This window comes from Protopterus annectens, chromosome 1.part2 (genome assembly GCF_019279795.1).
Source record: "Protopterus annectens isolate FY-2018-M chromosome 1.part2, PAN1.0, whole genome shotgun sequence".
Classification (NCBI taxonomy): domain Eukaryota; kingdom Metazoa; phylum Chordata; order Ceratodontiformes; family Protopteridae; genus Protopterus; species Protopterus annectens.
Window position 1 is genome coordinate 885037171 of NC_056727.1, and position 23596 is coordinate 885060766.

Below are 23596 nucleotides of genomic sequence, written 5' to 3' on the forward strand. Positions count from 1 at the left end.
CTGCCTTGGGTCTTGTGTTCCACTGGCCTCTAATCATTGAGTGCATTTACTTCCCAAATGAGTCTACCTGATGAACAATTTTCTCCTGGGTTTGTGAAGTAGAATTACATCTGCCCTCTTCTTGTCCATAATAACCTGCCATCTTCAAGATTTTGTTAGATTTGTGTACAGTTTGATTAGTTCTGTTCTTAGTGCCTTTAAAATTCTGCGCTGAATTCTGTACATGCACCATCTACTTTTTTTTTTAAATTTTTCACAATCCTTTATTTATTGGGTGGGCTTCTAGTAACACTATCCCAATACCTAACTAAACATCTATAACATTTCTACTGTCTGGTTTAGGCATCTTTCTTTCTGCAGAAAGCAAACATATATATTTATGCAATGTTTCTGTTTTTTCGTCTGTCACCCCACTTAACTTTCTACCCTTCTTGTCAAGCCTGAATATCCTTCTCATCTGTTTTAAAATGTTTCATTGCTCTTTTTTGCAGAACTTGATGTTTATTTCCTTAGTCCAAGTTTTATATATTATTTTTCTGTATTAAAATGTTTCATTGTTGTTTTAGCAGTTTTCCTCATGCCAAGTTTTCGATATTATTTTTTCTATCTTACTAACATAGATGATACAATGCTTTTCTCTTCATTTTTGGATTTAATTATATTCTCTTATAGTTACCTTTTAATGCTTCACTTTATCTGTAACTTCCACTGAGAAACAGTGTATTTCCTCTTTATGTTTGCTTTCACAATTTGCTTTATGCAATGATGCGTTGGTTTTCTCATGGCAGTTTTGAGTCTTCATAACATTTCATTCATTCCTGATGCTTTTCATCTCATAGTAATGCTGATGTCTTTCCAGGTGAGGTTTCAGAGCTTACAAGATGTGTCTGTATCAATAGAAGACAGGATTCCATTTTAAAACAAAATTCAAGGTCCAGATTAAAATAAATATAGACTACAACAGCTTAAATATAAAATCAGATACACAAATGTACAGACAGTATTTTAAGCTATTATTCACACTTCTGCAGTCTCATATTAGTTGGGTAAAGCTAAAGGGTAAATCTAAACAGAACATTTTTGTAATAATGTGTTTTGTTTTCTGAATACCTGAAGATCCCATCTTGAGGAAACTAAGTCAGAATGAAAATGCCTTTACTCCAAAACATGCACGGGTGGAATGGAATCCATGTTTATAAAGAAGGACTTTGATTGGTCATAAAAGTGGATTCAAGTTTGGCAGATGTTGTGACTTCAGGAGCCAGGAACACAGGTGAAGGATCAGAGACCGGGCATGATACAGAGCACCTAACATAATAAAATGGATATTGTCACAAAGGACTGGTATATGTTGCTGTAACTGAAGATAAATGTTACATTTATTATTGACTAAATTATTATTATTAAATTATTAATATTTAGTCAATTATTTTAACTGAAATATGGCAGTAGAGCATCAGAGCTCCATCCATTTACAGCCTTATCATAATTTACTGGATGAGAACAAAACTAAGGAATCTATAAAAACAGTAATCTCTTAAACCAGAAGGCATATGCATTAAGATAATCCTAAATTTAGGATCAGGAAATAAAAATCTGACAGATTTGAGTTATACATAGAGTGGCAATTTCATCCAGCCTTGGGAATCTCCTTGTGTTTTTGAGGTCATTAGCCACCTCCTGAAATGATTTACATTTCTAAAGTTGGCAATGAAATGGCTAAGACATTGGTCACCATGATAGCCAGTGCTGCACTATGAGCTGATTCTGTGGTAATGCTTCTCACCAGAACCCTTTGATAGACCCTTACAACATCTAATTTTAGATGTGAAAAAGCATACTCCTTAGATGCAAATGCAGCAATGATAAAAGACAAAAGCTGTAAAAACAATAGAGTGAAAATGCAATGAAATTTTACTATAGGAAAAAAAGAATATACTATTCTTAGTGCAGGAGGAAATAGTACATGTGGGTATTTGGTCATGCATTCCATTAATGATAATAATATTTAAAGCAGCCATGGTCACAGTGAAACTGGCACTAATCCAATAACTGCTGCAAGCACTAGCTGTGAAAGATCTATATATGCAGCATGCACACTGACACGATTATGCAAAAAGTTACTTTAATGAAAAACATCATAGCCCAGTTACCAGGACACAGTCCTAGCTATTTATATTCATGCTTTTAAGGGTCATTTCTACTTTGGTGGTTGAAATGTTATTTAATTTCATAGATTTTAAATCTTTAATGTGATAAATACTGAAGTTCGATTCTTGGCTGGGGTGCTTTCTGTGTGGAGTTTGCATGTCCTCCCTGTGGTCGTGTGAGATTCCTCCGGGTGCTTCGGTTTCCTCCCACATCCCAAAGACATGCAGTAGGTGGATTGGACACTCTAAATTGGCCCTAGGTGTGAGTGTGTGCGTGTGTGTGCCTTCTGTGGAAGGTTGGGCGCCGGGCTGGCAACTCAACACTGTAAAACTCCACTGCCAATCATGAGCGGACAGATGATCAACTGTGGCGACCCCTAACAGGGAAAAAAGCCGAAAGAAGAAGAATGTGATAAATACTGACCTGAGTAGGGACTTTTTTACAGTGGCAGGCTACTTTTAATGGGGAGAAACTATTTACCCTATAGATCAATTTTCTAGGGTAACACTTTTTATTTGGTAAACATATTTGTAATTGACTCCCCATTCTTTCAGAATTTAGACAGTAACCACAGACACAAAAAACTCTTACTTTCCCGTTTATGCACCGTGTGGTACATAGGACAACAAACACCTTTCAGAGATCGTTGCATCTATAGCAGTTATGAGTTTTATGGGCTTAGGTTGCTAACTTAAGCCCAACCCTCCTCGGAGGGCACACCAAACACACATACGCACTCACACCTAGGTTCAGTTTAGAATGTCCAATCCACCTACTGCATGTCTTTGGAATGTGGGTGGAAACCAGAGCACCTGGCAAAAACCCACACGAATGCAGGGAGGACATGCAGACTCCACACAGAAGACACATCAGCCGAGAATCATACTAGAGAACTTCTTGCTGTGAGGTGGCAACACTAACCACTACACCACTATGCCACCCATCATGGATTTTCTGAAACAGAAATAGATTCTGTTAGCATGTATTTTATTTACAGAAATATGCGACCATGCAGTCATCAAACTTATCACAAATGCAGTTTTTGTCAGAACTGCGGATGTATCTCTCTTAATTACACGGAAATAGAACAGGCTAAAATAATTCCCACCAGTCACAGCACTTTACTCTGATTTGCTGCTTAAGGGGAAGTAGAGCCCTGAAAAGGGCAGTAGATAGAAGCATTTGAATATTTCCTTTATGTGACCAGACAGAATGCTGAAAAAGTTCTGAAAAGCATGAATGTGAACGGCCTGTTTTGTGTGGTTACTGATAACAGTTTTACATATTCACTTTGGGTGTTTGTGTATATGTATATATGGGGGAGCTGAATTTAATCAAATCCATGTATGGTCGACATCTGTTTAGTCCTCAAAATTTGGTTAACTACACAGATAGTTGACAGGTGTGTGAGATTGCATAATTCTCAGAGTTGGGAAAAATACCCTTTCCCAGACATTGTGCGATCTCATAGCTGTATATATAATTAGCGTGGGATGTGCAGTAGGGCTTGTCCCCTCCCCTGCAAAAAACAATGACTTATTCTCTTTTTTTTTTAGTTTTGTTTTTGCATGTGCCAAAGTTATTGCTCAGGGCGAGCACAGTAGTATTTCAATGTTCACATTGTTGACATTTTGTGGTCACATTGAAGATGTTGCCATTTGGGTCTGCTGACAAAATTCAGTAGACATCTACACATAAACACACGCACACACAAACACAAACACACATATATTTATATATATATATATATATATATATATATATATATATGTGTGTGTGTGTATATGCACACACACACACACACACACACACACACACACACACACACACACACACACACACACACACACACACACACACGTATACATGTATTCTAATGACAGACTCATATATCCCTATGCAATAAAATGGTTGTCTCTCTGGGATGTCTATGCAGATCAATAAACATTTATGTACATATTATGCAAGTCATCAACCCCCAACCAGTCTGAACCTTTACTTTTAAATCCTATCTCAATGTCAGGCTAAAAAAAAAAAGAATGCAACTATGCACAACACACACATGAAAAATGCACACTTAACCTCCCAATAAGATTAAACTGTCTAAGAAACATAACTAAACTATAAAACTAAAAAAATATAATATAGCCTGCACTGCACTACTAAGATATTGCAAAACAAGCTTACATGACACCTTAAAAAAATTAAAAAAATTCACCTCTGAAACCTGAGTAGAAAACCACCCTCAATACAGTATGGGGCCATTTCAGTAAGGTTATCATGTGTACTCCTTACATTAAACATTTCTGATTCAGAGACAGCCCTACCACAATGCAGCAACATGAAGATGTATAGTGTCACAGTGGGCTGTCTCTGCAGCTGTGCTAAATGCTAATGAGGCAGTCCAGCAGATAGGCATATGCAAATTAGCCATGTGCTCTCTTTTGAAACTGCCTTTAGTAAAGCCTTTTATGCAGCCGCTCCTAGCCTCTCGTAGTAATGAACAAGGCCAAAAGGCTATGTTCATAGATCATCGTAGAGTTAAGTGCTGGGGACTCTAGTGGTCAGGTATTGTTAGGGGTATGTGTGAGTGAGTCTGTGCATATAAAGGGCTACATGTGTGTGTATGTGCAAGTGTATGTGCGAGTGTGTGTCTGCCTGGGAGATAGCAGTGGGTGAGTGTGTGTTTAAATGCCACTGGATAGGGAGGAACTGTGTGTGTGTGTGTGTGTGTGTGTGTGTGTGTGTGTGTGTGTGTGTGTGTGTGTGTGTGTGTGTATGTGTGTGTGTGGTATGTGTGCACGTGTGCATGGAATCAGTTTGTGAATATGTGTGTGTGTGTGTGTGTGTGTGTGTGTGTGTGTGTGTGTGTGTGTGTGGGTTGGGGGTGGCTGTCATACTTCCACATAACACTAGACTAGGGAGCAAAGTCTGCAATATTGGGTTGGAGGAACCACTAGACATCAGGGACAACCTTACATATGTGGGTCAGGGGGAACACTAGACACCAGGGATAACCTCTAATGCCTTGATGGCACTTACACACAAAAAGAATAGAGGGCACGTAATGAAAAATACAAAAGAAATTGTGTAAAATCCACTAGACACCAGGAACAGTACAAGCTGAGTACCTTAAAAGAATCCCAGCCCTGTCCCCTCTTAACTCCCACAGAAAAAAAACAAGCAATTACAAAGAGAGAGGGTAAAAGGATTTGAAAGTAGTACCCTTTCCATAACAAATCTCATCACTAACCTAGTGCAGCAGGGGCTTTTTTTAATGTACATTGATGATTTGGGGAATTATTCAATGCTTGCAACAGCTTGTGACATATGAGAGACAGGAGCAGGGATTGTTAGGCATACCTTTCTGTCTCATAGTGCAAACAATCAGGACAAAGCCAAAATGAATGGAATGGATTTTAATTATTCCTCCTACAAACGCAGAAAATCAGTAGTATAACAGCTTCTGCACTACCGTGGATTTACTGATCGATAAGTAGTGTAAAACTGTAATGTTCTGCATTAATGATTGACTGTAAATTGATGTCATTTATGAGGGCAGGAAAAAGACATCAGGGAAGTTCTGACAACAGAGGGATGGAGTGTGTGTGTGTGTGTGTGTGTGTGTGTGTGTGTGTGTGTGTGTGTGTGTGTGTGTGTGTGTGTGTGTGTGTGTATGTGTGTTTGTGTGTTTGAATATGTGTATTGTGTATGAGACAGTGCATGAGGTGGGTGCCTGTGCAAACAAAATGTGGCCGTTGCCACTGTTAACTACCACAGCAAAGTGTTAATGTGCACTTGCGGTAGTTAATCGCAATTCACTATCATGCAAATTAGCTGATAATGATGTCTTTCCTTATTGCAGCTATGTCTCTGAATCACAAAATAATGCATTGCAGAAAAAGGGCTTTTTACTACAGCCCTTAACATGAGTGGTGGCATTCTTTCTGAATCCCCAGGTATATTCATAATAACTTATGGAAACACATAAAGCCATATTCAATAAACAATGTAATGAGCACTTCCTACTGAAATTAATAAAAAATAGCAATTAAAACCAAAAAAGAAAAAGAGTATAGAACACATTACAATTATGCAAATATCACAAAATAAATGAAAAATACTTCAAGGGATAAAAGCATTCCCGGCTATCCATAAAAGTAGCGTGCATTGGCATAAATATGCACTTTATTTAGTATGCTACCTGTCACTACTTCAGTTCATATTTATGGATCTTGGTAATGACTGGGGACAAAGAGTAAAATGACATTTTTTCTGAATGGCATACTGGCATGTATGGTTCACAGTGATGTATTATGTACTGGTGCTACAGACTGAATTACTGTGTAACATCAAAGTGTAGCATAATGTAGCTACTTGGTAAAGTATGAATCTGACATACCTTACTAAGTAGCCATTTCATGCAGTGCTGTGCAATACCATCATGCCGTACAATGATTCATGAAACAATTTCATTCATGACAGCGGCTCTAAGGTCATTACCATGGTACCGTGTGGTTGGAGCCCAGGCACATCATTGTGTGGGTTGGAGCCCAGGCACATCATTGTGTGGAGGTGGAACACATTGTGGTTGACAGTGGTGCTAGGGTCATTACCATGGTACCGTGTGGTTGGAGCCCAGGCACATCATTGTGTGGAGGTGGGAACATTGTGGTTGACAGTGGTGCTAGGGTCATTACTATGGTACTCTGTGGTTGGAGCCCAGGCACATCATTGTGTGGAGGTGGGGACACTGTGGTTATAACAGCAAGTCTGTCTGCATCACAGCAGACTGTGTGACTAGTAGCATATTTTCTTCCAGGAAAAGAAGTTTTTTAACTATTTTAAACTACATTTGTGTACTGATATCGTTGCTCAGCTCTGCAAGTTTGAACCCTACATTAGCAGAGAAAGAGGAAAAGTGCAATCAGATGAGTGGTACCATGTGTTACTATGTGAATCCAGTCTCTGTATGCAGATGGTGTAGTGTTTGTGAATTTCATATGATGCTTTATGAATCACAAACAGATTTTGTATGCTGATTGATGGTGCATCACACCTGCAACATGGCAGACAGTTTTGTTTATCCAGTCCACTGCCTTTTTATACTTTATCACCCCCTCTCCCAAAGGTAGTGCAGAACAAGTTGTAAAGCCTGACTTTGTACTATACTGAATAATAAGGTTATATTTTTTTATTTAGCAGTCAGCCATTGTGTTCTTACAGTGGCAGGTCATACATTGTTTGCTTCTCAATGTCCTATACATTATATAACAACTTTACTAAAAAGAAAATACAGAAACAGTCATTGAAACATCTACAAAACTGTTAACACTTAGAACAATTCTGTAAAAAAAAAAAGAAAAAGATATACCATATTCACTGACTTCTTTCATATTTACCCTTTCAACAGACTACACTTTGATCCTAAGACTGAAGTTTAATAGAGAGTCAGCCCTGTCATCTAAAATAATTTTCAAAAATTTTAAAAATAAAAGCAAGAAATGTGGCTACTAGTGATCTAAGCTACATAAATCCTGTTTAAGTTAAACCATTACTTTCATAAACCTTTCCAAAATAACTAAAAAGCTGAATTCTTATGACCAGGAAACACTGTTTGCTAAGGGACAGTAAGGGCTCCCATTTAACGATTACCATTTAGCCATTACAGAACTACCTTTCCTTGCTTTATGAAAATAATCTGCTCCTTCTATATCACAACACCAGTATAAGAACAAGTCCAGTTTCCTTGAGTCCTCTTGGTGGCTACTGCCACAAACAGAGTACTTTTATCAGTGTGAATGACAGAAAGGGAGGTAACTTAGAATGGACATTATTTTATAACAACTTAATCCATTCCATTTAATATACAGCCATCTCTAAATATGTGTATCCCTTCAACGTACCATCACTAAAATCTGAAAAGGTGACCTTGACAATGTCTGCATAAAGGGTGCTTAGCTTAAGAATACTTTTGCACTGTACTACTTTGGTAAAAGTTGTAAAATCAAAGTACCTAATAAACTGGTTGTAGTTATTTAGAAGTAATACCTGTTGTGATATTAGTGAAATAATTACAAATTACAAACATTGTTGCCAAAGAAGATGGCCATGGTGGTGCAGCGGTTAGTGTTGTCACCTCACAGCAAGAGGTTCTCCAGTTCAATTCTTGGCTGGAGCTCCTTCTGTGTGGAGTCTTCATGTCCTCCCCATGGTCAAGTGAATTTAAAGACATGCAGGTGTGTGTGTGTGTGTGTGTGTGTGTGTGTGTGTGTGTGTGTGTGTGTGTGTGTGTGTGTGTGTGTGTGTGTGTGTGTGGGTGTGCCTTTGTTGAAAGTTGATTGCTGGGCTGGCAACTCGACACTGTAAAAATTTCACTACCAAATTATTAGCAGACCGGAGTTCCGCTGTGGCGACCCCTAACTGGGAAAAGCCGAAATACAAAGTTGCCAAAGAAGCATTATATATGAATCTTTAGACTTTAGTTCTTAAATCATCTTGGGTGAACTATATTTGGAGGTTCAATAAACCTTGCAGATGAATGTAATCTGGTTTGACCCATTTAATGCAACAAATATTATTCACATCTGTCTTTATGCTTAGCAAGCACCAAATTCTGTTTAATAATTTCTATTCACATGGTGCTTTAAAATGTCTAATGTTTCTCAAAACAACTTTTTGGCTTCCTGGTTACCGTAACTTATTTTCACTGTTCTTATCAAACATAACTGATCTGAATAATGTCAAGGTCAATATGTGTCCAAACAGGTCAAGGAGTTACCCAGCTCTCATATACTGCCATCATTTGAATGCAGCTAAATGCTCTAAACATTTGGGTAGACCCTGAATGTCTTTAGGTTTTGGGGTCATCAATTTTTTGCATAATTGTCCTAGGATGTCTTTGTCACTCATCTTGTGCACATTCAATATGACGATGAGGCTAGGCATTTGTTTAAGTAGTTTATTACACACAAACATATCAGGATGGAGAATGGTAACATTAAACTAAATGAACTAACTGACTGCCTAGTACACACATTCATGCTTACACCTTGGCTGCTCACTACAAAATGGCGCTCTTGCTTGCATGTGCTCAGTACACTCTGATCTACATCCTCCCTCTTTGACTAGTTGGTCATGCAAATAGACAATGACAATCATATGAGCATGCAAATTATACAAATATATGCAAATAATCGTGTCTAGGTTGCTGTGTACTTAGGATTAGGTCTTGAGATACAACCTGACCTTATAATGTAATAATTAGAACTGGGTTTAGCAACAGGGACAGTCACTGGGGAATGTTCTTCTTGAGGACTTTTGGAGATACTTTCAGGAACAGGAACGGGCAATGAAATGTTTTCTGGAACAAGAACATCGGACAAATCACTGTGAGAATTAGTCTTTGTTATAAGCAAAATGTTGCAACACTGGTTCGGACACTGGTAACAAATATTTCTGATTATACCTGAATTCCATGCCTTGTGACTCAACAATGTACGATCTTGGTTCTTCACACAAATGTTTCCCAAGTACTTTTCAGTCAAATCCTTTTGCTGTCTGCATCCTCACTATCTCTCCTTCTTTTAACAGATTCAGAGGCTTGCTTGTTTTATCATAGTAGGACTTTTTGGACAAAAGCTTCTTTAGGAGTTGAGCTTTTACTCCTTTTTATTTTTAGCACTTGGAACCAACAAATTCTTACTGATTGGCAGTGTGGTTCTTGTTTGTCTCAACATTAACCTCTGGGCAGGTGAACCAAGAAGATTGTTGCAAGGTATGTTTCTGAGATTTAGGAGATTTAGGAAACTGCGGGTATTCAACACTACTCGCAACATGAACAAAGTCCCACTTTTCAGCAAATTTCTTGATTTGCTGACTTGTAAACTGTGCGGCATTGTCAAAAATGAGTTTGTGCAGACTACCATGGACAGAAAAATGTCTCTTCAACTTAGTAATGACAGTATTAGATGTCAGCTTAGGAAGTAGGTCAATCTTGAACCAATCTGAGTAAGAGTCTACTAATACCAAGTAATGTTGACCATTCCACTTGGAAATGTGTGTAGTAATTGTCGACCAAGGTAGTTCAGGAATCTGGCTTAGCTGAAGTGGTTCTTTTTACAGATGTGGCTTAGTATTATTACAAACAAAACAAGCTGAAAGTTCTTTCTCAATATCTTTTGACATAGAAGGCCAAAATACTAGTCCTCTCACCCTTCTTTTGATAGAATCAGTTCCTGGGTGGCCACAATGTAAGTTCTTAATATACTCTTTTTGCAAAGAATTTGGAACAATCACTTTTGGACCTTTAATGAGTGTACCATCTTCCATCAAATTCTTGTCTCTAAGGAAAATACTGCTGCACATCTGATGGCAAATAAGATTGCTTTGATGGCCATCCTTGACTGATAAAGTGGTTAAGCTTCTGGAGAATTAGATCTGAAGCTGTGTGAGTTCTAAGTTCATCAGGATGTGTGGAAGAAAAATTTCTCACCTCTATGACTTCAAAATCAGGTTTCTCATTTTCATGCTGTTTAGTGTTTTTTTCTGGGTGATCTGGATAAAGTATCAGCAAGATAAAGAAGGTTGTCTTTTGTGTAGACCAAGTGAAAATTGTACTTTTGCAATTTCAACATCATGCGTTGCAATCTTGCAGGAGCTGTGTACATTGACTTTGGAAAAATAGTGACTAAAGGTTGGTGGTCTGTCTCAATTTGAATAGGTCTACCATAAATATAATCATGGAACTTTGAACATGCAAACACATTTGCCAAGAAGTCTTTCTCTATCAGAGCATATTGCATTTTAGTTTGGTTTGAGTTCTGGATGCATAGGCTACTGGTCTACCCTCTTGAGGAATGACTGCATCAAGACCAAATTTCGAAGCATCACAAGAAGGACTTACAGGTTTATGAACATCATTATATCTTAAAGTGGGTGGACTGGCAATTCTCTGTTTCGGGACATCGAATGCTTTTTGGTGTTGTTCTGACCAGGACCAAGATACATCTTTGCATGTTATCTCTCTGAGCAGTGCTGAAAGCTCACTCAAATCTGAAATGACCTTGCCCAAATAGTTGACATGCCAAGAAAATGGTGTAAGGAAGTTACATTGGAGCTGCCATCTCAAACATTGCGGATTGCTTGGAAGGGTATGGTTGTAAGCCTGAATTGGTAAACAAATGACCCACATAAGTAACTTCTTGTAGCCTGAATTTACATTTCTGAGGATTCATCTTAAGATTCACTTCACAAGTACGTTTCAGAACTTTCCTGAGGTTTCTATCATATTTGACTTCACCATTGCCTCCTACAAGAATATCATCAATTATAATAGCACAAGGATAGCCAGTAAATATTTGCTCCATTGCAAGTTGAAAGACTTCACTGGTGGAATTTATCCCAAATGGCATTCTCAAAAATCTGTACCTTCCAAATGGTGTACTGACAGTGGTTACCAGTGAAGATTTTCAGTCAATTAAAATTTGCCAAAATGAACTTTTTGCATTTAAGACAGAAAAAAACAGAGGCAGTTGACATACCAGCAACTTCTTTGACTGTATACAATTGATGATGAGGTCATTTTAGTGCTTTGTTCAAGCCTCTTTGATCAATATATATTTTCTAATATCATCTGAGCTTTTCTTATGAGCTACCACCATGGAGGATATCCCTTCAGTTGGTTGTTCTACTGGATAAATTATTCCTAAATGCACCATTCTGTCTAGCTCAGCTTTGACTCTGCCTTGCAAGGCTATTGGAACTTTCCTTGCTGGTCTGATAACTGGGCTTACTTCAGGATCTAACTTCATGGAGTATACCAACTGGGAGTTTTCCTAACTTGTCTTCAAAAAGATCAGCATAGTCAGAAAAAAATAGTTTGTGTGAAATGTTCGTTGTTATATGTGCTTACATGTTGACTTCTGCATTAAATGAAAGCCTACTCATTAAACAATCTAAAACCATAGCAACTAATCATAAATTTTTAGGGATAACAAGCCTCTTTTACCCAGTCTATAGTAGGACGTCTGGACATGATTTTTTTATTTAACTTTAGTTGAAGAGCTATGGAGAATATGATCTGAAGAAGGCTGTATAGCTGAAAGCGCTAATCATTTAGGGCTCTCTTTCAATGGAAGTCTTTTATGCTTTGTCTCTATTTTTAAAATAAACAAAGTTTTTAGCTGTGGTGGTTCACCAGGAGGTTTTAGCTACACTATATTACCAAAAGAGGCATAGGTATTTGTCAGTGCTAAGTAGGATGAAAACCTGGCATACTCCATCCTTCTCCAAGGACCCTTACAAATGATGGCAAGGTTCTGTGTTTTCCTGTTGGCCAGTTTAGTGCGCATCATAAAAAACATCCTCTCTGAGTCAGTAAGCCTCTAACTTACTGATGTCTATTTGCCAAAAGTGGGTTATCTAGGATAGCTCTGTTGATTGAATGCTGAAAGTAAAACCAACCAACTTGAATAAAGTGAACTTAGGATTTCTACAATGACTATAGGTTCAATGATGGGATGCAGCCTGGAGGCAGAGGACACAATGACAAGGAGCACACTAGATATTGTTGTGTTCAAACAAGGAGCGTATTAGATATTGTTTTGCTCAGGAAACAAGGTGGAAAAGCAATGTAGCAAATTCTCTTGGCCTGGGATACAAAGTCTACTACTCTTGGAGGGAACTAGAAGTGGTGTGGGAATTGTGGTGTTAAAGAGAGAGAGAGAGAGAGAGAGAGAGAGAGAGAGAGAGAGAGAGAGAGAGTTCTGATGACACTGAGGAATGTAATCAGAATCAGTGACAGACTAACGGCAGTCAGACCCCAATGAAAAGTATCAGTCTTCATGTTCTCAGCTGGTGCTACACATCAGGGCTGCAATGGTGAGGAAAGGAAAATATTCATTCAGGCAGCAGTTATAAGACCTCCTCAATAGAATGTGACAAAATGAGTTGGTTTTGATATCAGGAATTAGGATACACAGATCAGGATATGAAGATTGCCTAGGTTAACATGGTTAGGGCAAAGGAAGGAAAGGGTGTTCTAGATTTCAGATGGCTTAGTGGTAGGAACTGAATGGTTTACCAGGACAGATGGTCTCAAGACCACATAGAAAGAGTGGCTAGCATGCAACTCAGGTAGACTTTCTCCTAGTACAGAAAGGACATGTAGTCAAATGTGAGACTGTAAAATCATTTCTGTTGGTCAGTTCCCAGCATAAATCACTGGTAGCCATAATCGGCTTCAGCCAGTGGTTAGCAGTAGAGTAGCTAGGGTGGGACAAGAGGGCAACTGACTGGGTGCAAAGTGTTGTGTGGGCGAGATCAGCCAATCCCAATCTCTAATGCAATACCAGTTTTAAAGTTCTGTATTGCATTTGCAGTCAAACCTGAGCACTGCAGCACACTGTGTAGGTTTAAACTGTAAGCAAGCAGTTTGCTACAGTTTAAAAGTTAAAACAAATCTTTCCTTTTTAACTAAAATCTGAGTGCTGTAGTGCTCTGTGCAGACAAGGTATAAATTGTAGTAACCATTTGGTATATATGTGTAGCAAGCAGTTTGGTACAGTTTATAAGAAATGTTTTTGTTTTTATTTGAACTAAAACATGAGCGCCATAGTACTCATTGTGGTCAGGATATAAACTGCAGAAACTGTTTGCTACATTTGTAACAAGCAGTTTGCTACAGTTTAAAAGAACAAGAAATTATTATTATTTTTATTATTATTTTTTTAATAAAACAGAGGAGGGTTGGGGAGAGGGCACAGAAATGGGACCTGAATGGCTGTGCAGAAAGGAGGGGGTATGTTATGCATCTGGCTACCTGGCTGGTGTGCCAGTTGAAGAACTGAGGGAGTTGGGTGCTAGTTTATGGCACCAGCACAGGGCGCTGGTTGAGCCAGTTATACTTCTGGTGGTCAGAGAAGGCTGTAATGTTAAGAGACTAGGCTGAAGACCTGGAAGTGGACTGAAGGTAAAGCACAGGAGTTCAAGGAAATATTCATGGCTCTATCATCTCAGGAAGAAGAATGGCAGCATCTCAAAATAGTATATGAAAAGATGAGGAAATAAGAAACATAAGGAAAGCTCATGCTGCAATGCAGAATTCCAGGATGTTATCAAAAGAATGAAGGAGTTCATGAGATCGAAAAGATGGAGCAAACTAAAAAGGAATACTGACTGAATAAAAAAGAGGCTAAAACAGCAGTAGTAATGGCTAAGAACAAGGCATCACAGAACCTCTACCAGCTTCTGGAAAGTGATTCATGAAAGACGCTATATCATGTTGCAAATCAGTCATAGAAAGATAAAAAAGATAGTGAGCAGACACCATTCATAGGGGACACCAGTAACAATCTACTCACTAGTCCAGAAGACATCAAGGGCAGATGAAGTCATGGCAGAAATTATCAAAATGTTGGCTATATTAGGGGGACCTGACTCCAGAGGTTCTTCATCATGGTATAGAAAGAGAGGCACTTCTCAAATGACTAGAGAATAAACATTCTGGTGCCAATGTGCAAGAACAAAGGGGGTGTTCACAACTGTGGGCAGTACAGAGGTATCCTGTCACACTGCATACCAGTGCTGCACAGGGTGACTGATAAATGAATTTGCAGACTAGTACAAAGTAAGATAGGAAGTAAACAGTCTGGATTCACATCAGGATGTAGTACAACTGACCCAATATTTGCAGTGAGGCAGATAGTGGAGACAAGTTTGGTGATGAAGAAAGAGTCTAATTGGGCATTCCTAAATATGGAGAAATCATATGCCAGGGTCCATAAGAGCTGATTTGGACAATCCATCAATAGATCAAAGTCTAGGAAACATTTGATGTAATTACTGCAGGTCATGTACAAGGACCAAAAGATACAAATATAAACACTTTTTGGACTCACAGTGGGGCTCCCGGTGTGAGTGGGTGCCAGTCAAGTTTCATTTCAGAGCTCACTCCTGTTCATATTGGTGATGGAACATCAGCAAACAGGTTGGAGGAGACATATCAACAAAGCTGTAACACGAAAAACAGACTCTAAACAATTTCTTCAGCAAATAATAAATGATTGGAATACAAAGCTAAAAGGTCCATGGGATGCAACTAAGTAGAGACAAGACAGTGGTCATGGCAGTAAATGGTGAAGTCAGAAGAAGCTAAAAATTAAGATAGATGGGAAATAGTGGAACAGCTTAACAGCTTCAAGTACCTGGGAGGTGTGGTTGAAGGAAAGGGAAATCTGAATGATAATGTTGTTATTGTGTCTTTTGGCTTTTCCTGGTTAGGGGTCGCCACAGTGGAACTCCGGTCCGCTAATGATTGGGAGTAGATTTTTACGTGCCGAGTTGCCGACCCTGATGCGCAACCTTCAACGAAGGTACGCCCATTCACGCATGTCTCTGCACAGAAGACGCTCTAGCTGAGAATCGAACAGGACAACGTCTTACTGTGAGGTGACATTGCTACCGCAGCACCACCACCGCAGTGGAAATCTGAATGATGATATCAAAGCTATAATCAGATGTCCTGAAAGAAAATGGCCCAAATTATCAGCGGTATTATATGGCACAGAAACACTGAAAGTGAAATTAGAACAGATGATGAAGCTTAAGGTGAATGAGATGAAATGCCTATGATGAGTAGTAACATGCACACTGTGGGACAGATGAAGAAATGAAAACATCACAACAGAAGCCAAGGTAGCCCATTCTGGAGAAGAGGTTAAAAAGAACAGACTACAATGGTTTGGTAACATGCAGGAAAGAAGAACAAATTGGTAAAGAAGATTTGAGAGAGGCAGGAAAAAAAACAAGAGGAGATGAGTGCATCTAGCCAAGAGATGGGATGGATTGCATGAGAGAAGACCCATGACAGGTGGGCATCACTGTTGAAGAAAGTAGGAGAGAACCTCTGATTCATGAACGGTGGTAACAACTGATCCAAAACCATGACCCCATGTAAAATGGAAAAAAGGAGCTGATGATGACAATGATTTTCAATAAAGTAATTGCTTAATTCAATTACCTTATGCATACCTGCCAATAATATAATTGGAAAGAAATGTACAGGGGAAACAACTACAAGTTGGGTTATTTCACAATCAGCCAAACAATTAGTGCAGGTTTTACTGACTGGAAAAAAATGAGCAGAACAAGGAGAAAACAGACTTAGAACACTAAAGCTTGCCATGAAAGGGTAAAAAAGATGTCAGGTACTATAAAATCCAGGAATTTATTTTGTAATATATTTAAGTGCTTTCATTCAAAACCATTGAACTTCATCAGAACAATTAATATCACTTCATACTTCAGTTTAAAATCCATTTCAAAAACAATATGTTGCAGGTACTAACCAATCAGAAACAAAAAAAAAAAGAAAAAAAAATAGACGCTAAACCTAATTGAATTAAAAGTTATATATATAATATGCATTGTAATTATTAGTTAATCAAACCTCATAATGTTTCAAGTTTAAACAGCAATTTATTGAACAAAATTCATTGAAAACTGGTGGCATTCAAAATAACTGACACCAAAGTTCACGAATTTCAACATATTCACTAATAAATCCATCCTGCGGGTCCTTCAACACTTTTTAAGGACAAATATGAAAATTCATGACCCTCATTCATTTTAATATGCTTAAACAATGCTTTAGTATTTCTGCCCTTCCTGATATCGTATATCTGCTCATATACACTTTCTGTAACTTTCTATCAATCTTGCCCACATAAAATGCTGGACACATCTTACACTGGGCTAAATATACAACTTGCTTAAAGTCACAAGAAAAACATATTCTGGTGTGAATAATTTTACCACTTATGGAGACAAAAATCTGCCTTTGGAATTTAACTGTTAATGGCAATGGCCACATTTAAACATGTTGACCTTTTCTTCACTTTGTGGTCTTGAAACCAATGGTTTCCGATTTTCTAAATAATTCTTAAAACATCTATCTGTCTTGTATGTAATCAAGTGCTTAAATATATTCTAAAATAAATTCCTGCATTTTATAATGCCTAACATATTTTTTACTCATTTGCGGCAAGGTTTACTATTCAAAATCATAAATTTACCAAGGCACAGAGAAGTGGCATCATGTTAATGCAAATGCATTTGTTTTCAGGGGAGAAATGAGACAGACTGAGTAAATTTGCAATTGTCTTTCTGTAAGGCGGACTCAGGCCAGTATTTAAGCAGATGTTAAGTGCATTTTTATAAAAAATTTGCAAATAAAATTATGATAGTTGCTTCCAGCAAATCTTGCAGCATGTAAAATTGGTTTCAGTGAAATGTATCAGAACTGTTAAAAATGAAACTGGCTTCTCAAATGTACACATACTTTCAGTGTTTAAAGCATATCATTCTTTTAAATGATATGCCAGGTCAGAAAAACACATAGCCTTATTTGGCCTTATCCCATATCTATATAAGTATGGAAACAGAAAGGCTTATAGCCAACTTGAAGAAACAATGGAAAATATTACTTGGGCTTTTAAGTAGAGAGAGAGAGAGATTGTTAGTTACTGCTAAAGCTAGAATATGTCTGTCTGTGAAACTATGCAATTCCTGTTTAGGCTTCTAAGTCAGAGAGTCAGAGTAAGACTTCATTAAATTGCTGGCTGCTTTTAGAGATATGACTAGAAATACTGTTAGAATTCATCTGTATGCATTTGTCTGTTTAAACACATTTATTTGGTATTTCTTTGTTTAAATGTAAGGGTGTTTGTGTATTTGCTTTGACAAAGTGCATTGCTTAATTTTGTTTATTTCAAATAAAGAATTGTATTATTCACTTACAGGTTCATAGGAGGTTACTAGGCTATAAATGCTTGCGGCGGCTTGTTCTTTTAGTAGCTGAATTATATGTGGATTGAACTTAATTAACCTTTGCTACCATACACATAGGTTTTGACTAGCTTATTTTATGGGTAAACAGTAATTGTGTTCTTGATGGATTTAGCTGGTATCAGTGTTACTGTAACCACATCGTTCACAAAACTGGCCAGTGAAAATTAGGGTCTTTGAAGTTTGAGACTATCTTGACTTCTCAAGAAATATGAAGAGTCTCACATCATGAGTTGATTAGTTAGGGAAGACCAATACATTCCAATAGTATAATTGCCAAATAAGTATGCATAGAAACAACTACAAGTTGGATTACCTCACAGACAGGCAATTAGTTCAGGCTTTACTGACTAGAACAATCAGACATTTACCAAGGCAAAGAGAAGTGGCACAATGTTAATGGAAATGCAATTGTTTTCAGGAGAAAAACTTGACAACCTGAGTAAAGTGTGCAATTGTTTTTCACTTAGCCACACTAAAAGTTATATTAAAATAAGATAAGTGAATTTTTATTTAAAAAGGTTAGCAAATAAAACTGTTTTTGCTTCTAGTAAATTTTGCAACATGACAAATATGTACAACACAGAATAAGCAATTTAATTCAGTGAAAATGCAACACAACCGTTAAACAATTAAACCTACTTCTCAAATATACACACATTCTCTAGATCAAACTTTTACCCAGTTCTTTGTAACCGTGGAGACAGGAGACCTTATATTCAGATTGAAGAAAACGTGAACTTCTACATATAGACCTCTTTGAGGAGACAAAGAGAGAGAGGGATGGAGACACACACACACACACACACACACACACACACACACACACACACACACACACACACACACACACACACACACACTTGTTAGTTACTGCTCAACCTGGAATCCATTTCCTGTTGAAGCATTCAACTCCCATTTGGAAAATCAGAGGTAATTACAATTCAGTAAATTTTTCAGCTACTGGAAGTTACAAGACCAGCTACACTGTTAGTATTCCTCAGTATGCATTTGTCTGTTTATAATCATTTATTTGGTATTTCTTTGGACAAATGTAAGGATGCTTGCATATTTAATCTGACATTGTGCATTGTTTACCTAATACATACATACAAATATTTCAAGCACTGGCATTAATGCCCTTCTGGCCTGCTAATATACCAAAACAGTATTACCATAATAAGTGTCCAGGCTGTTCTTAAAAATATCTAAACTAGTGTTTGCTTTAATATAGTTTGGTAGTCTCTTCCATGCATCAGCTGCTCTCTCAGAGAACCAATTAGTATACTTTTCATTCCTGTAGAATATTCTAGATAGTCAGCTGATGATTCTTTACTACTTTCTGATAACCCCAAACATTCCCAGAGATAGTTGTCTCTAAAGGCCGTATATACCTGAATAAGATCCCTGCTTAACTACCTCTCAGAAACACTGTACAAGTTCAGATATTTAAGTCTTTCACAGTAACTTAAATTTCATATCCATGGATGCTTGTGGTATATTTCCAATGTACTCTTTCCAGTTTACTCATGTTTGTTTTCTTATAAGGTTTTCATATTGTTATTCCATACTCAAGTTTGGGTCTAACGTAATGTAAAACAATGACTTCATCATTTCTGATTTCCTAGACTTTATAAATATTTTTTATACAACCTATAGTTCTATAGCTATCATTAATCAGTTAATATGATTAGAAAAACAGAAAGCTGGCTCTACCCATATGCCAAGATCTTTAAATGAATCTATAGTTTCAATCACAGTGTGCTGCATTAAATATTCGCCTTTCTGTTTATATCTCCCAAATCTCATATGCTTAATATTTGATGCATTTATCAGCATATTATTCTCCTGTGCTCAAATGGTCAATTTAGTAAAGTTCTTTTGCAGACAAGCCCTATCTGTAATACATAAAATCCATTTTATTAATTTCAGGTCATCTGCATAAAGACTGTAGAACACCTCAGATGAAAAAGATAGGTCTGAAAGATACAATTTAAACAAGTAAGGGCCTAGGACTAAGCCCTGTGGGACACCCTGACTGTAATCAATAATTTCACCTGTCCAACTGCTGTATGATACTTGCCATGCCCTGTTTGTAAGCCATGCAGCTATCCATCTTATCAAGAGTAAATCAATACCTAATTGTTGTAATTTATTGATCAGTGTTTTGTGTATGACCCTGTCAAATGCTGAAGTTAAATCTATATAAATTACATCACAACACAATTTTTCATTCATAGCTGTTATTATATTGTTATAGAATATCATGTTACATCATGCTGATGTATGATTTCAACTCACACCCTACCAGGTATGACAATAACTTATCCAATATTACCTTCTCCATGATTTCTCCACAACATGAAAGTAAACTTAAGGGTATTTATGACTCTGGGTTTGTCCTTCTCCCCTTTCCTTTAAAGACAGGTTTAATATGTGCATGTCTCCAAACTTGAGGAAACTCCCCATATTTATGTGACCTAGTAAATAGTAGATATAATGGTACTATAAGTTCTTGCAGACGTGTTTTCAGGTCATTATTGCTTATTCTGTCTCCTTCCACCCAGTGCTTTGCTCGGATCCATTTTGCATATTTCTTTTTCCATATAATCTATTTTGATTCCAGTATCTGAGGTTACCTGGATATCACTAGAACAACTAATCATCACATTTGTGCAGCCAAACTGTTTTGCATAAAATTTTGTAAATCTTTCTATAATCTGTTGTGTCTGAGAATAAATTTTAGAATCTAAACAGTTTATCAAATTGTATGTCTTTACACCTTCCACATCTTATGTATCTATAAAATGTTTTCCTATTATGCTTAATATCATTATATAATTTTTCTTCAAATTTTTCTTGGTCTTGTCTCACACTGTGCTTAATTTGTTTGTCCAGCTTGTTTATTTAAGTTTACAAAGTTGTAGTCTGACCTCTTTTCCATTTCTTATATTTTTTGTCTCTCACCTTAATCGAGTATCTTATTCTTATGGAAATATATCCCCATGACATTGTATGCCTAGATACTAATGTTAAACATTTTTTTAATTTTTATTTATTTATTTATTTATTTTGCAGTCAAACAATTTCTCTTTCAAAACTTTCCACACTCCTTCTGTAGTTTTTCAACTGAACGCATCACTCCAATTAGTTTTACGTATTGACTGTTTTGCTTCCATATAATATGTAATTAATCTTTTATGCATTGGTTTATATTTCAGTTTGGCAGAATTGTCTAGCAACAAATTAACATGTATAACCCCATGATCACTGCACATCAATGACATAAAGTAACAGTAATTTCTTTTGGAATGAAAACAATATTCTAGTTTATTCCTTTCCCTGGTAGTTTTTTTTTTTTTTTTTGCAATCTGAAGCAACTGCTGTTCATGAACATATGTTGTGAATAACTTCCTTACTAATGTTGTTGAATCAATATTATTCCAGTCTGTTTCTGGTAAATTTAAGTCCCCAGCTAATATTATTCTTCCCTCCTGTGTTTCATGCAAGAAATGTATGAATTCCTCTAGGTCATCGTCACTTGACTTTGGTGATCTATACACTCCAAACGTTATAGGTTCCAGTATTGTCTTAATTGTCACAGTTATACAATCTATAGTATTGGTATTATCAGTGAACATGTAATAATGACATGCCTCATAACTATCTTTAATCCCTATCATAACACCTCCACCTGATTTTTTTTGTTAGAATGTTTGTTACAGTAAAAACATTTATACCCTGACAAAACTGGTTACCAGTAATTGTTGTGTAAATATGTTTCACAAGTAATAACAACATCAATCTTGTGGGAATGTAGAAAATGTTTCAATAATAAAACTTTATAATTAATGCTCCTAGCATTGACAACCATCAGAGATGCATCGAATGTTACTATCTGTGAATTGTTAAATTTTTGACCTGGCAAAAATCCTGCCTTGTACTTGTCAAACATTGCAAAATGTTTGCTGCAAAAATTCTCTTCCCTAAACTTGCCAAATGCTAGCCATCTTGCCTGAACATGTGGACACAAAATTAGGCTCGGATATGCTACACGTTTCCACTTTTTTTAAAAGGGGACATTTTTTTTCATGTAGGTATTTACTACCAAAATCTTTTCATTCATGGTGACTTGACTCTCCTTTCTATATGTGATTTCTGAAAAATACATCCTAACACCAGAACAAGCTATACTATATATCATGGCTGCAAGTTCCCTACTAATAGTCAGTGAGCCCTTGTGGATGAGATCATTTGTACCGACATGAATAAAAACAGATCTGTACTTCCATACATTAAGGCATTCTAAGACTTGTCTCACATCATCGATTTTTGCTCCTGGCAAGCATGACATGATTCAATGTCCATTACCTTCTCTGCAAATGTAAGTATCAGTTCCTCTAATAACAGAATCTTCAATTACAAGAATATCTTTTCTGACCAGATCTGAAGAATCTTCAACTTCTAATACAGTAATATCTGCTCTATCAGTTGTTACAAAGGAATTATCTTCTTCACCATTAGTCTTATTAATCCCACTGTTTTCATTGCATATTAAATTTGCAAGCATAAAGTTCTCATCCAGCTGGCTTTGTATAACCATAGCTTGAGCCATGTGTCAACATCTGTCTTTCTCCTTTTTTCTTACTGTAGTGTTCTTCAGTCTATCCACATTCAATTTTGATTTCTTCCTTTTCACCTGGTCCTTGCCTCTTTTTTCTACCTTCTCTTTTGGAAACATGCTTCCCTTTTCTGTACACTGAAGGTTTTCTGACAGAAAAATATCATTCCCCATAATCCGTGTGTTATGCAACAAAGCAGTGTTCTTTTTAGTATGTAATCTCTTTACAGACATTTATGAGTTTATTTTTCTTCCTTGTTATTTGTTGCGAACTTCCTCCTTTCTTTCTTTTTTTGTTTCCTTCTAAACACTCTGAATCTTCAGATTGCTGAATATTTGTATCCAGAATTCCAAAGTTGTCAGGGGCATCTTCTTATTTCATAGGGTTTGAGTGATCTTTACAGACAGTAGACACATCCTTTCCTAAATGTGTTCTATTTGCTGTTTGTCTAACATTATTTATCTCACCAGTCCAGTCATTAATATATGTAACAACAGTTCTCCAAGCCGTGCCAATTGCACAAGTGCAATCATCAACAGCAAATCTCGATTTGCTACTAATAATGGTAAGCAAATCATCCAACTTTTAACATGAGGAACAAAGAACACCAGTGTTATCGGGTGTTACCTTTAAGTATGCATAAGATTTATTACACTGCACAAGATATGTATGCTTTAGCAAATCACTAATGGTATACTCATTTAAATAATCCATATTCAGCTTCAAATTAATAAAAAAATTAAAAAAAATAATAATCAAAATCAGTTACCACAGGATTCAAATAGAACTTAAATCAACTTCTCAGAGAAAAATTGCACAAACAATATGCAACTAAATACTAAAGTACAGTAACATTGTTGCTCTGACTGTACAATTTCTGAAGGTCAGACAAAAGCTAGAATTTCTTTAATATTAGTTGCACCTCTTTTTAACAGTAAAGATCAATAAATCACAAACTAAGTCAGGATTGTTTAGAT

General features: G+C 36.9%; 1 long non-coding RNA gene across 1 annotated transcript in view; it reads right to left on the reverse strand.

The window, feature by feature from the left end:
• Nucleotides 1–247: 247 nt before the first annotated feature.
• The window catches only part of LOC122791638, a 319878-nt gene continuing 296529 nt past the window's right edge, over nucleotides 248–23596 (reverse strand). Inside the window, exon 3 of the long non-coding RNA XR_006363180.1 lies at nucleotides 248–887. This is a non-coding gene — a long non-coding RNA (uncharacterized LOC122791638). The remainder of the gene's footprint in view (nucleotides 888–23596) is intronic.